The sequence below is a fragment of the Tenrec ecaudatus genome, chromosome 13 (assembly GCF_050624435.1).
Source record: "Tenrec ecaudatus isolate mTenEca1 chromosome 13, mTenEca1.hap1, whole genome shotgun sequence".
NCBI classification, from domain to species: domain Eukaryota; kingdom Metazoa; phylum Chordata; class Mammalia; order Afrosoricida; family Tenrecidae; genus Tenrec; species Tenrec ecaudatus.
In genome coordinates this window covers 115,955,252-115,968,188 of record NC_134542.1, presented here as the reverse complement: position 1 = coordinate 115,968,188, position 12,937 = coordinate 115,955,252, and the positions used below count along the sequence as shown (strand labels likewise).

At 43.1% G+C, this 12,937-nt stretch overlaps 2 protein-coding genes across 5 annotated transcripts in view; one reads left to right on the top strand and one right to left on the bottom strand.

Annotated features, from left to right (window-relative positions):
- Positions 1-4,325, bottom strand: part of ZRANB3 (zinc finger RANBP2-type containing 3) — a 246,177-nt gene extending 241,852 nt beyond the window's left edge. For 2 of the 3 annotated variants that reach the window (XM_075530070.1, XM_075530073.1), the window contains exon 1: positions 4,029-4,125. The gene's annotated coding sequence lies outside the window, so the exon portion shown is untranslated. Of the gene's footprint in view, positions 1-4,028 lie in introns of all 3 variants that reach the window. The other variant, XM_075530071.1, reaches the window with a different exon arrangement.
- Positions 4,326-4,943: 618 nt separating this feature from the next.
- R3HDM1 (R3H domain containing 1) overlaps positions 4,944-12,937 on the top strand; it is a 197,251-nt gene continuing 189,257 nt past the window's right edge. For both annotated transcript variants that reach the window (XM_075530052.1, XM_075530050.1), the window contains exon 1: positions 4,944-5,103. The gene's annotated coding sequence lies outside the window, so the exon portion shown is untranslated. The remainder of the gene's footprint in view (positions 5,104-12,937) is intronic.

The window sequence follows — 12,937 nt, the reverse complement described above, 5'->3', positions numbered from 1 at the left end:
AGGGGGCTTTTTTGTTTGTTGGTTGGTTGTTTGTTTGTTTAAATCTTAATCCTACAGAAAGCTCACTGAGGACCCAATACTATGCTGGCCATTGTTTCAACTCTATCTGAATGGAATGGCTACCCAAACAACGATATTTCACAAGAGGAAAGCTACAGACCAACAGCCTTATGAGCATAGATGCAGAAATATACAACATGCCAACAAACCTAACCCCAAAGCACATTGAAAAGATTATAGAGCAAAATCCTCAGATTTAGCAATGTAGTTCCATATAATCATCAAGGTAATAAATCACATTGATAGGCAACAAACAAATACGTATCATCTCAAACTTTTGAGGAAATCCAATACCCTTTCATGATGTAAATATCAGCCACACTAGAAACAGAAGGGCACGTAGCATAATAAACGTGGCATGAGCAAAAGTCAGAAGGGACTCAACAGAAGATACCAGTAGTTTAAATTACGAATTATGTTTGTGATAAAAGATACACATAAAGCAGTAAAATAAAAGGTATTAAAATCATAAAAGAGGTAAAATGATCACTGTAGGTAGATGACATGATTCTGCCTATAAGCAAAGCTAGAGAATACACACACACACAACTATAAATTAATACATTTAACAACATTGGTTGGTTGCGATAATAGTATCAGTTGCTTTCCTCTACAAATCTACAAAGTGTGTCATAACATGGATGGACTTGGAGGACATTTTGTTGAGTGAAATAGTCTATCACAAATGGGCAAAAGGTACGTAAGAGCACTATTGTAAAAAGTCAAGAAAATGTTGTCATACTAAAAGAAACATTCTTTGACGGTTACCAGTGTGGGAAAGAAAAGGTGGGAGGGGAATTCCCTGGAGAGAGGTTAGATAGTATTAACCTGGGTGAAGGGGAAGGCAATATATTCGAGAGATTGGCAAGGAAACAGCAGATGCAGGGGAAGACACTTGCATGGGCTAAAGACAACAGAGATAAATCATATTACATTCACACTCCTGCAAGTGTTGCTCTGTAAATAGATGCCTAGACAGACATGCTGGGGGAGGGGGAGGGGGAGTATATCTATGCATATAGGTTTGACAGAGGGTGGCCTATATATGTGTGTTTACCTTGGCAGCAAATATATCCATGAATATAGTGAAGCACACAGGAGACAAAGTTAAGAAGGCTTCTTAGATATAACCAAACACAGGACAGGAATGAGTTGATGCTCCCAGCAGGATCAGGACCATCACTTCTCAAGCCAATTGGCAAAGCACAGTTCTATAAATATACTACTTTGGTGAATAGCAACTTGGGTCTTTCATGAACAGCATCTAAGGCACAACTATCTATCGGTTTCCCTGAACCTCCCATCCTAGAGAAAAAAAAAGTGATGAAATTGAAAGACATATGGAAATATTTAGTCCATTGGATACATGCATATATCAATCTCCACAAAGCTGAGACTAGAAAGAAATGATACTCAGCTATACCCCTAGTGCTCTGAAAACAGAAAAAAAAAAAAAAAACCCTACAAGACACACATACACACAAAGGCCCTAGATAGAATGAAATAAACATTTTGAGCAAAGATCAAAATCAACACCACCCAGGCCTACTGGTTGCTTAGGCTGGTAGGACCCCCAACATTATGACCTTTCTTCACCCTTCAGGTCTGGCACTGAACTCACTCCTGTGTGAGCATAATCAACCATTTAAGATGAAAAGGGCAGCACTACTCAAGAACAAAGTAAAGAGGGTTCTGAAAGAAGGAGAAATGAAAACAGGAAACAGGGAAGTGGGTGATGTGATAGCACATTGAAGAGAGGAGATGCAACCAGGATGAATTGAAGCAAAATGTGTAGGGGTTGTTGAATATAAAATTGATGATCTGTAAACCTTCAGCTAACTCACCTCCAACGTTTCTTCAAAGAATTTAAAAATAAAAATACTATTTGAATTTTTATATACTAACAATGAACAACACAAAAAGAAAATTAAGACAATTCCTTTTACAATAATATATAGAAGACCTGAGTAAATTTAACCCAGGTGAGCATCGTGTACATGAAAAACTAAAAGCAACTGCTGATAAAAATTAAAGACCTTATTAAATGGGAAAGAAACCTCATGTTCATGGTTTGGACAAATACTGTTAAGATGACAATATTCCCAAAAGCGACCTACATATTGAATGCAATGCATATTTTCAAGATCTTTTTAGCTGAAATGGGAAAATCAACCCTCGTATTAATTCTTACTCAGGTCCTATTACAATATATGCTAGGACTTCAGTAGGTTTTGAGGAATAAACTCCAAAGGTCTCTATGGTAGGTTCTTAAGTGTTCATCATATATTAAGCCATTCAGTTCTTAAGAGGGTCTCTGAGGGCTTGAGGGGTGAGAGACACCAGGTCAGATGTCTGCAAATCAAGGACACAAGGAATGCAAGGGATGTTACTACAAAGAAATCCACAAGGCCAGGACCTTGATTTGGTTTTTTGGCCTCCAGGGGAGGAAACCAATTTCTGTTCTTCAAAGCTACCTGTTTATGAAATTCCCATGACATCACCACTATTACAGCACACTAAGTAACTAAGTTAACTCTATTACTAAATTGTGAGACTCCATAGTTAGACTGTAGGAAACCCTTTTGGTTTAGTGGTTATGAGTCAGGCTGCCATCCTCAAGGTCAGCAGTTTGAAACCATCAGCTACTCTGAAGGAGAAAGTCTGGGCTTCCTACTCCCATAAAAAGTTACAGTCTTGGACACTCACAGGGGCCATTCTACCCTGTCCTACAGGGTCGCTACAAGTCAGAATTGATTGGTGGCAGAGAGTCAGTGAGTGCTTTAAATACACCAGTAGCATCTATTAAGTACAAGGAAAGGTTGGCTCAAAAGAGGGAGTTAGTTGCCACCACTGAACCCAGAACCCTGGGATGAAATTTTGCCTCTCCCTCTATTTATGTGTGGAACACACTGGAAAAGCAGGAAGAGCAGTGGTGGCCAGTTGAATAATCAAACAGACCTGGATGTGAAATTGATGCTCCAAAATTTACTAATCAGGGGTGTCAGCCTTAAATTTCATATCTGACTGCCCAGAGGCATTTTTCCCCCAATTTTAAACAGCTGCAGAAAACAATACCACAGGCTGGAGCAAGGAACATGTATTCAAAGTACCCAACCCCTGGCTTGCAGAAAACACAACAAAACCGTGTCCTCCTCACCACTAATTGACTATTTTTTTTACCCTAGGAGAGCACAGGATCAAAAATAGCTTCTCCATCTCCTTTACTCAATGAGCCAAGTCAACAGGAACATAGTCAACCTTGCATCCCCAATGAGTGAATCCCAGACTCCGATGAACTAAAATAAGGCTAAGGGCGGGAAAGTATTTGTAATGACAGCCTTATTCATCAGTATATCATGGATAGTACACGATCCATGCAATACACTGAAATGCATGGTGAATGCACTCCTCAAGAATGGTGAGGGAGCCATTGCAGAGTCTCAGCAGCAAGTAGCTTCCCTCTACCCCCAGGGCCCTCTCTGGGACTTTCCCCTTTCAAAGCAGCCACAGGAAGTGTGTTTCTCCAAGTGGAGCATATTAACGTAGGGCTTCCCAGTCAGCCCGTTCTTCATCGTCAAACTGATGATGAAAAACCCCGTCTCATGCACAGATGCTAAACACATCAGGGATATCCACAAATGAAGCCAACCCCATTGCCAAGTCCATTCTGACTCATCGGGCAGACTGTCCCAGGAGGTGTTTTCAAGGCGCTACAATTGTAGCGACAAACTGCCTCACCTCTCCCCCACGCCCGGCGGGAGCATGTTTGAACATGCTTTCGGTTAACAGCTCAACGACTTTCACTAACCCATCACCAGAACTCCTCCCAATAAAAATAGTTGGTGCACTCTATTAGTGTGCAGGTCAAGGAAAACAGGACCCCAGGACTGAAATACAGGCGTTGAAAAGTGACACTAAGTAGATGCTAATCTAATTACCCCCACCGACGTCACCCATTCTTTACCCACTCTTTTCTTAACGCCGCTCTTTCTAAATCTGTCCGAGGTCCCACGCAAGAAGTACCCACTCGCCCGCCACGCAGCTCCCAAATGGTCACACCTGGTATATCCGCGGCACGCTTTCCAACTCGCGCCACAAGTTTGGGGCGTGCCCACACCTAAGCGGAAGTGACGTAAAGGGACACAGTGAAAGCCGGAGAGCTCATCCTCCGATGTCCTGAAGTCTTCTGACCACTCCTTTTATTCCCTGCGGGGTTGTGAAAAGGGTTCACCACGGTCTGGGAGACAACTACTTCCCCACCTCAAATCAAGCAAAAGTTTGCCCCATTGACTCCGGAAACGACATGGACTTCCCGCGAACTACTATTCCCGTCACGCCCCGCGAGAAGTACGTGAGCGAGAGCGCCGACGCAAAGCACATTGGGAACTGTAGTCCGCTCCCGGTCGAAGCGAGCGCTCATTCTGCCCTCCGCCAGAGACTGGAGAAATCAGGTGTACAGCTTAGAACCCGTCAATGCTAAGAGAAGGGGCCAGGCAACATTCCTTACTCCCCACAAATGAACTGTTAGCCCAAAACAGTAGTTGTACGCCCTAAATAAATATGGTTTTCTCTTGAGTACTTCCAGCTCAGTAAGCACTCCTGAAACTCCTCCATAGCAGGTTCCAACTCGAGGGAAAGGTGTTCCTTTTAAAAGCGGGCAAAATGGCTGTCCTCGTTTCAGCATTGGTTCTCCCTTGCGTCTTTCAAGGGCGGTGACTTGCCATCGATTGGTTCTTTTTCTCCTGGCAATGATAAAGGGGCGGAGCAAACGGCATTTCTTAAGGAGTGATAGGGCAAGCTGGCTGTCACTAACTTCGAGTGCAGCCTATGATTAGTCGGATTCCCCGCGAAGAGAACGGGGAGGCGGGGCTAGTGCGTGGTGGGAAGGGGCGGGATTCTGCCAGCCGTGGCGGCCGCTGGAGCCGGTGTCCGGGCTGGTGATGGGGTTAATTCCCTATCGTCAGACTCTTACTCGCACCCCGCCAGCCTGCCGTCGCCCCGCCGCGCCGCAGTCCAACCGCCTTCTCCTCCTCAGTTACGCGGGTAAGCGATGCCCCCCCCCCGCTTCCCCCATGTCCCGGGAATCACGCGCCTCGCTCCCCTCCCCCGCCCGCCAACCGGTAGCGCTAACGGAGGAGGAGGCAGAGCGGGGCGGGATGTGTGTGAGAAAGTGGCCTTCCCCGCCGAGCTGCCGGCGCGCCGGTCGGGCCCCGCCGAGGACCTGCTGCTGCCAGCCCGCCGGAGGTCGGCTGCCACGAGAGCCCGGCACGCCTCGCCTCGCCTCGCCCGCGGCTGCGGTTGCAGCAGCTACCTCATGCCCACCGCCCTCATCCGGGGGCCATGTGTACAGCAAACCCCTCGAGGCCTAGCCGCGGAGGCAGGGGAACGGTACCCGTGTCCCTGCCGTGGCGGCTGCTGCTGCTGCTCCAGCAACCCCAGGGACTCGGAAGCCACCACGGCAGGCCTGCCAGGGGCGGGTGCCGTGCGCGCTCCCGCTCTCCCCGGGGCCTGGCATCGGTGCCCCGGGCTCCCCGGCCCACCCCACCACCGCGGCTCCCGACTGGCGCTGGGGAGGCTGTGCGCTGCGACCGGCTGCCTCTCCTCCGGAAGGAAGCCTGCGCGCCCACCAGTCTGCCAAATCGCGACCCACCTTGGCTGTGCTGTCAGGAAAACACAGTGGGAAAAGGGAAAAGAAAGTTTGAATGACTGTCAGTGTCACCGACCCTGGGGATCGCGTGGTAGTTGAGCCTCCGACTGCCCTCCCCCACCCCACATCCCCAGCCTCGTGTGTTGGAAGCTTTTGGGTTGGGTTGGGTTGCGTTTTCAGGGGTTTTGCTGGTTGTGCTGGTGAAGGGCAAAATGAGTGCTTCTGCTTTCCGAACTTGCTTTTGTAAAAAGAAACTTCGTGATGAGGCTATCCTGCCCCAGGTATAATTGTGCCGGGTTAACAAACCAACCCAATAAATAAGGGGTGCTTTCCACATTAAGTTTTAGTAAGTAGTATGACGATATTGCCCATACAATTGTTCATGGGTGGAGGATGAAGGGCTTCAAAAAGTTCATCGAAAAATGGGATGGAAAAATGGCATTTCTTTCCCACGAACTCTTTGAAGTCCCTGATGTGTGTGCTTATACATAAGATCAGTTACATCCAGGGTTATAGTTCCACTAATTATAACTGAAGAAGGCATTTGCTTTGTGCATAAAATATTATAGGTTACAAGAACTTTTGAGTAATGAAAAGATGTAAACTCAAATTGGAATTTGGCACTTGAAGCAGTAAGATCCACATGATTGGAAAATGCAGTATATCAAAATGGGATATGGGGCAAACAGCAGGTTGGGGCTCCTTTGGGGCTCTTCAGTTTTCACTGTCACATTTTGATTGAGTGGGGAATCTCTCCAAATACTGCTCTTTGCTTTTTTTTTTTTTTTTAACCTGGGAAAATGTGCCTCAATGCTGTAATTTATCATCTGTATATAAGATATGTCTATAATCAAAACTAAACTTCTAGACCATTTCTGAGATTAGTTGCCAGAGTAAAACGAGTTCTGAAGAAATAGCTGAGCTTTGACCAAGGGTTGTGCCATTTCTTCAGATCTGAAAAGCTTATGATGTTTCCTAACTAACATAGTCTAGATGCAGAATTGAGCTAGACCCATGGGTAGTGTTAAATTGTGTAAAAGAAAGAAATATACCTGGAAGAGTAAGCTCCCTAAATCCCACCATAAATATCTATAGCATACTTGGCCCAGCATGTTTCCCAAAACTGCATGCAGCAGGTAGTTTGTGTGTTTTTAGGTTTCTCTTGTGTGTGTATGTGCAAAAAGGAAGGGCTGACGAGAATGAGCCGTAGAACTGTTTACTCTGTAAAACAGGAATGATAGTGCTGAACTCCTGGGAATGTGAGGATTTGGGATAAAGCCCCCGGTGCAGTGCACAGGACACCTGGTGGGTTTGATTGACTGTTGTTAATATTGATAGGAGGTGACCGTGAGTTGGAGTCTACTCCATGGCAAGTAACAACAACTTGTTTTCATGTTATCCCTGAATGAATTTGTTATTCACACACTGGATAGCCTTGCATCTCGAGAACAAGCTCTCTTAATGAAGAGCCCTATGGGAATATCTTACATAGTAACTTAAGTGCAATTTACAGTTAGTCATGTTTTGAAGCACAAGACAAGTGGAAAGATGGTGGTGAAGTTTAGAAAAAGTTATTTTTGCTTTTGCATTAAAACACAGGGTTTGTAGGATATAGTTCAAATGTTTTGCCTGAAGTAAAGGTCATAGGTTCTATGTCACAGTAGCAAACTGGTAATACCTGAAAAAAAAATTTTTCAGCTGCTGTATGAACTAGTTTATCAGATTGTCATCCATATTATATAACAAGCAAAGCTACAGTTGAATTCTAATATAGAATTTGGATTGAAGAAGTTCTTTGAATTCATTGGGGACAACATTGGCTGACTACAATCTTGCTGCTACTGTTATTTTCAAATTGTCATTCTCTATCAGCAGCTGAGCACTTCCTTTCTGTGAAACATACCAGATGCACTGTTCTTTCTCCCTCCCAGCTGCTCTGGAAAATACTCATGTACTGGAACTTCTCACACAAAGGTGTCCTTGGCGTTTTTACAGTCAGATAAATTTAATGTTCTCACAAAACAGTGTTAGAATGAAACCTTTCTAGTAGTCATACCCCAGCCAGGGTTCAAGGCAGATGCACCTTATGCCATGTAAGGAGCTGAAGTAGATGATGTGTGTCCCAATAGAGCCAGGAGCTCCTCTATGGGGGCCTCAGTTGGCAGCTGGAGCAGAATATTGAAGAAAATTGAAGCAAACCTTCCCATATAGGATGTAGAAGGCCTCTGCCTTTCAAGAAATCAAAGAGGTATTTTTGTGTGTTTCAGACTCAGCTCCAGCTGACAGCAGCCCTAGGAGACAGAGTAGAGTTGCCTCATTGGAGCTTTTAAGCCTTGATGGAAACAATCACCAGGTCATTTCTCCCGCTGAGCAACTAGTAGGTTCCAGCCTTTTGATGAGCAGCCAAGCACTTAACCATCTGAGCTCCTTACCGACCTTTTACAATATTTAATTATACCCAGATGCGTTATTATTCATTTTTTTCAGTCCTCAGAAATTAAGCAGTGAGTTGATAACAGTTTTATTTATTTTTTCATTTTTGAAAATGCTGTAATAATAAGCACTTGAGGCCTGATGGGTTTGTAATAGATTGTTGCTATTCGAATTAGAAATTTTCACTAAGACTGTCCTTAAGACTGGAAAAAACAAACTCACTGCCATGGAGTCAATTCTGACTCCTAACGACCCTACATGACAGGGTAGAGCTGCCCTGTGAGTTTCCAAGACTAACTCTTTAAGGGAGTAGAAAGCCCCATCTTTCTTCCTCAGAGCAGCTGATGGTTTCGAACTGCTGACCTTGCAGCGAGCAGTCCAGTTCTTAATCACTATGTCACTAGGGTCCCCTCAGGACTGTCCATGGTCTAAGACTGCCCATAGTCTATTTTAAACATGTTGGGCATTCGTTGAGTCCAAGAGGTTTGATTGTAAATGGAAATGAACTTTTCAATCATGCTCTTAGCTCCCAGGCACAGAGTCAGTGCTCTGTCTTTATAGCCACACCTGTATACAGAGGTGAAATGTATTACTTATGACTTTAGATAACCCAGGTGACTGTGTAAAGGAGAGGAACATATTTAATCCTCTCAATATAATAATAATCTTTTTTTAAAAATCACTTATGAATGCTGACAATGTGTACTAATATGCACATGGGAAAATAAACTAAACATTTAATTAAATTGTATCGAATTCAATCTTGCTTCCTATATAAGTACATGTTATACTTTTAAAAGTATACTGTTAGACAGGTGCATTTACACAAATGCATCTTGTCCAGAATTTAATTCAATTAGTCATTGCCTACAGCTTACATTTGTTTCCTATAAGCTTGAATGCCAACACTTCATGGTCTTTGTTCTCTCATTGGTCTTTTGAAGTGGATATTTGTGTATCTTTTTCATTTCTGCATTTAAGCTCACTGCTTTAGATGGGTTGTGTATTTTCTGAGAAGTCTTCATAAATACTAGTTCATATAACAAAACCCACTGCCATTGAGTTTGTTCTGACTCAGGCACCCTATACAATGTTTCGGACACTGCAGATCTCTATGGAAGCAGACAGCCCTATCTTTCTCCTTCATAGTCCCTGGTGGGTTTGAACCTTGAGGATAGTTCAACACCTAACCTAGCAATGCCACCGAGGCTCCTTACGAGAGCATATTTTTTATTAAAAACTAAAAACCTCCAAACTCGCTGCCATTGAATTTATCCTCATTCATAGGAACCCTACAAAACAGTATAGAACTGCCCTTTGGATTTCCAAGTCTGGAAATCTTTATAGGGAGCTTCATCTTTCTCCTACAGACCAGCTAGTAGGTTTGAACCTCTAACCCTGCAGTTAGCAGTCCAACATAAAACCAGTTATGCCTCCAAAGCTCCTTCCTAGATCATACAGTATATTTAAGTAATTTTTCTTCCAGCTTGACTGAAGTTTTTATATCTTAACTTCCCACGGCTGCTTCCCACCCTAAAGAAACCAACTTGAAAATATTGTAATATTTCTCATCTAAAGGCTGAAAGTATTATTATTTGACATCTCCCAATTTTGGTTTGGTCAGTGACATAGATGTAAATCATGGGCTTGTTGTATAATTAGCTTCACCAGCCTGCTTCCACATGAGAAAAGCCCTGTAGCTGGAGCAAAACATCACCCCACAATCTGAGGGTCAAGTTTGGCCGATTTCAGATTGCTTTTGCTCTCTTGACCCTCAGTAGGGAAAGATACTCTGGGATTCAAAAAAAAAAAAAAAAATCTCAGTGCACTTACAAATCCGTGCAAGCCAGTGGCATAATGCGCATTAAGACTAAAAGTCAATGTGCCCTCATGTTTAAAATCCTCTTGGGGGAAAAATGTTTGCTTAATGAAGAGTACAGGTGTCCGTATTTAAACAAATGTCCTCTGTAAAGTACCATCTTTACAGTTTGTGTTAATTGCCCTACATTCCATTCACATGCAGCCAGTACCAGACCTCTAGACCAACTATGATCCAAGAGGTGATCTCCATTTCAGTTGGCATGCCTTATTTCCCCCAAATGGCAGTCTTTTCTCAGTCTTCTTTTGAATGGGCTTCCTGCCCTTTAACTTTCCAACCACCCTTTACATAAATTAGAAAGTAGCTGTTATTAGTCATCTCTATTGTTTGCGGTTGTCTGATTGCTGTGGGATTTTGTCAAATTGTGCTGTGTGTAATCCAACCATATGTTGGTGTTTTAAGCCTGTTTTGCACCTGTAATATGAAATAAAGCTTTCATCCTTTCTAAAGATAGATTATTGTAGCTGTCATAGAATCCTTTCCCAACTAATGCTGACCCCATGCATAGCAGAGTGGAATATTGCCAGGTCCTGCAGCATCTTCATGATCTCTGGTGTGCTGCATATTGTTACTGTAGCCACTATGGATTTTGAGCATCTTCCAGCACTGTCAGACAGTATTCTCTTGCTGTTCATTGGCATACTTTCAGTAGATTACCAGAACTTTCTTCTTGGTCTGTCATAGTCTAGAAGTTCAGCAGAAACTGTCTGCCTGATTGTGTTGGTCTTTGAATACTAGTGGCATATCTGTAAACATTAGGAGCCCTGATTGTATTGTGAGTTACTTGTCTGATAATCACAGGTTGTCTGTTTCAACTCAGCCAGCCACTCCACAGGGGAAAGATGCTCCCTTAAAAATTTATATTCTCAGACAACCTAAAGAGTAGTTCTATTCTGGCCTATAAATCAGCAGATGAGCTCTAGTTTGGGGGAAGGAGATAATGTAAGTGCTTGTTAAGTTACTCTGCGATTACTCTGTTCACCACCTATTAATTCAAAAGGATTATTGCATATACTCAAGTATAAGCCGACCTGAATATCTGCCGAGGCACTTAATTTTACCACAAAAACTGTATTAAAAATGTGCTGAAAGGGCCCCTGCCTTCCCCAGGTTATTAATGGAAGAACCGGGGCTCTCTTTTCATCACAGCGATTCTGCAATTCTTGCAGCAGTTTGACGAGTAGCTTAGATGGTTGCTATGCTGTGCCCACAGAAACAACCAGGAAAGAAACACTGCTCCAGAAGTACAGAGCTTGGAGTTTTGAGGCCAGTAAGTCCCTGCCACTGCGAGTTGTAATCACCTGATGGCAGTGGGTTTGTTTGGGCTCATGGCGTTCCTGACAGCATGTCTGCTTTACGCTTTTCAGTTGATCTCAGCACCCCTTTAGATCTTAAAAAATGATTGCTAACTCCCAAGAGCCTTTGTGTGTGCGTGAGTGATGTCTACCAATACCTACCATGTTAGAATTGAAAACTGATAGTCTTTAAATTTAGTAGCTTTATTGAGTTACGGTTTACATACAATATGAAGGACCTATAATGCAATTCACTCATTTAAAATGTACAATTTACTGGGTTTTAGTATATCTAGAGTTGGGCCTTCACCACCACAATCAATTTCAGAACATTAGCATCAGTACCCAAAGGGACCCCATACCCATTAGCAGTCACTCCCTATTCACCTCCCCCCAAGCCCCACCCTAGGCATCCATTTGTCTGCTGTCTCTGTATATTTGCTATCGCTGGACATTTCATTTATATTGGAATCAGACAACATGTGTATAGTCTCTGTGACTGCCATCTTTCACTTGGTATAAAATTGCAAAGGTTCACCTATACTGTAGTATGGATCAGTGTGTCATTTTATTTATCACTAGATAATATTGCATTGTATGGCTAGAACATGTTTTGTTTATTCATTCACCTGTGGGATTGCATCTGAGTTGTTGTTGTTGTTGTTCACTATTAGGAATCATTCTGTGAACATGGAATTCTATAGAAATGGTTTCGTTTTGGGATGATGAGGAGTTAAGGAGACCTCATTGGCACTGTGAGCTAAGTGATGACTTACTAAACCAAGAGTTCAGTGGTTCGAACCCAGCAGCCACTCCAAGAGAGAACGATAGGTCTCTCTGCTCCTGTAAGCAATCTTGGAATCCCGATATGGGTCGCTTTGAGTTGGAATACACTTGTCATGAGTTTGTGGTTTTAGGAGTTAAATTACGAGATATTTTCCAAAAGTTCATGAAAAGTGAAATTAAAAGGTATTGGAAATTTTTCATGAACTTTTGCAAGCCCCCTTTCATAAGGTACAGCATTTAGTCATTTGACGAACTGCCAAAACATGACTGCTTTACGTCTTCACCAATTTATGAGGATCCACCTTCCCCTCCATTCTCGTGATCAGCTATTCTTCTCTTACTTACGGACATCCTGGTGGGTATGAAGTGGTGTATAGGTGTGGTTTTGATTTGTATTTTCCTAGAAGCCCTGGTGGCCCTATGGTTTAAGCACGGGACTGCTAACAGAAGGTCAGTGATATGAACCCACCAGCTGCTTCTCGGGAGGAAGATGTCTGCTTCTGTAAAGATTATCACCTCGGAGACCCTGTGGGCGAGTTCTTTTCTCTCCTGTAGGGTCATCATGAGTCAGAATTTACTCAAGGGAAGTGAGTTTAATGACTAATAATGTTGAATTTATTTTCTTGTGCATTTATTGCCCATTTTTGTATCTCCTTTGGATAAAAGTGTACCCGAATCCTTTATCATTTTAATTGGATTATTATTTTTGTTGAGATGCAAACATTGTATATTTATGTACAAGTGTCTTATCAGATGCATGAAAATATCTGTAAGAATTTCCGCCTATTTGGTGAGTTGTCCTTTTACTTTTGTGAAGTGCCCTTTGAAGCATGAAAG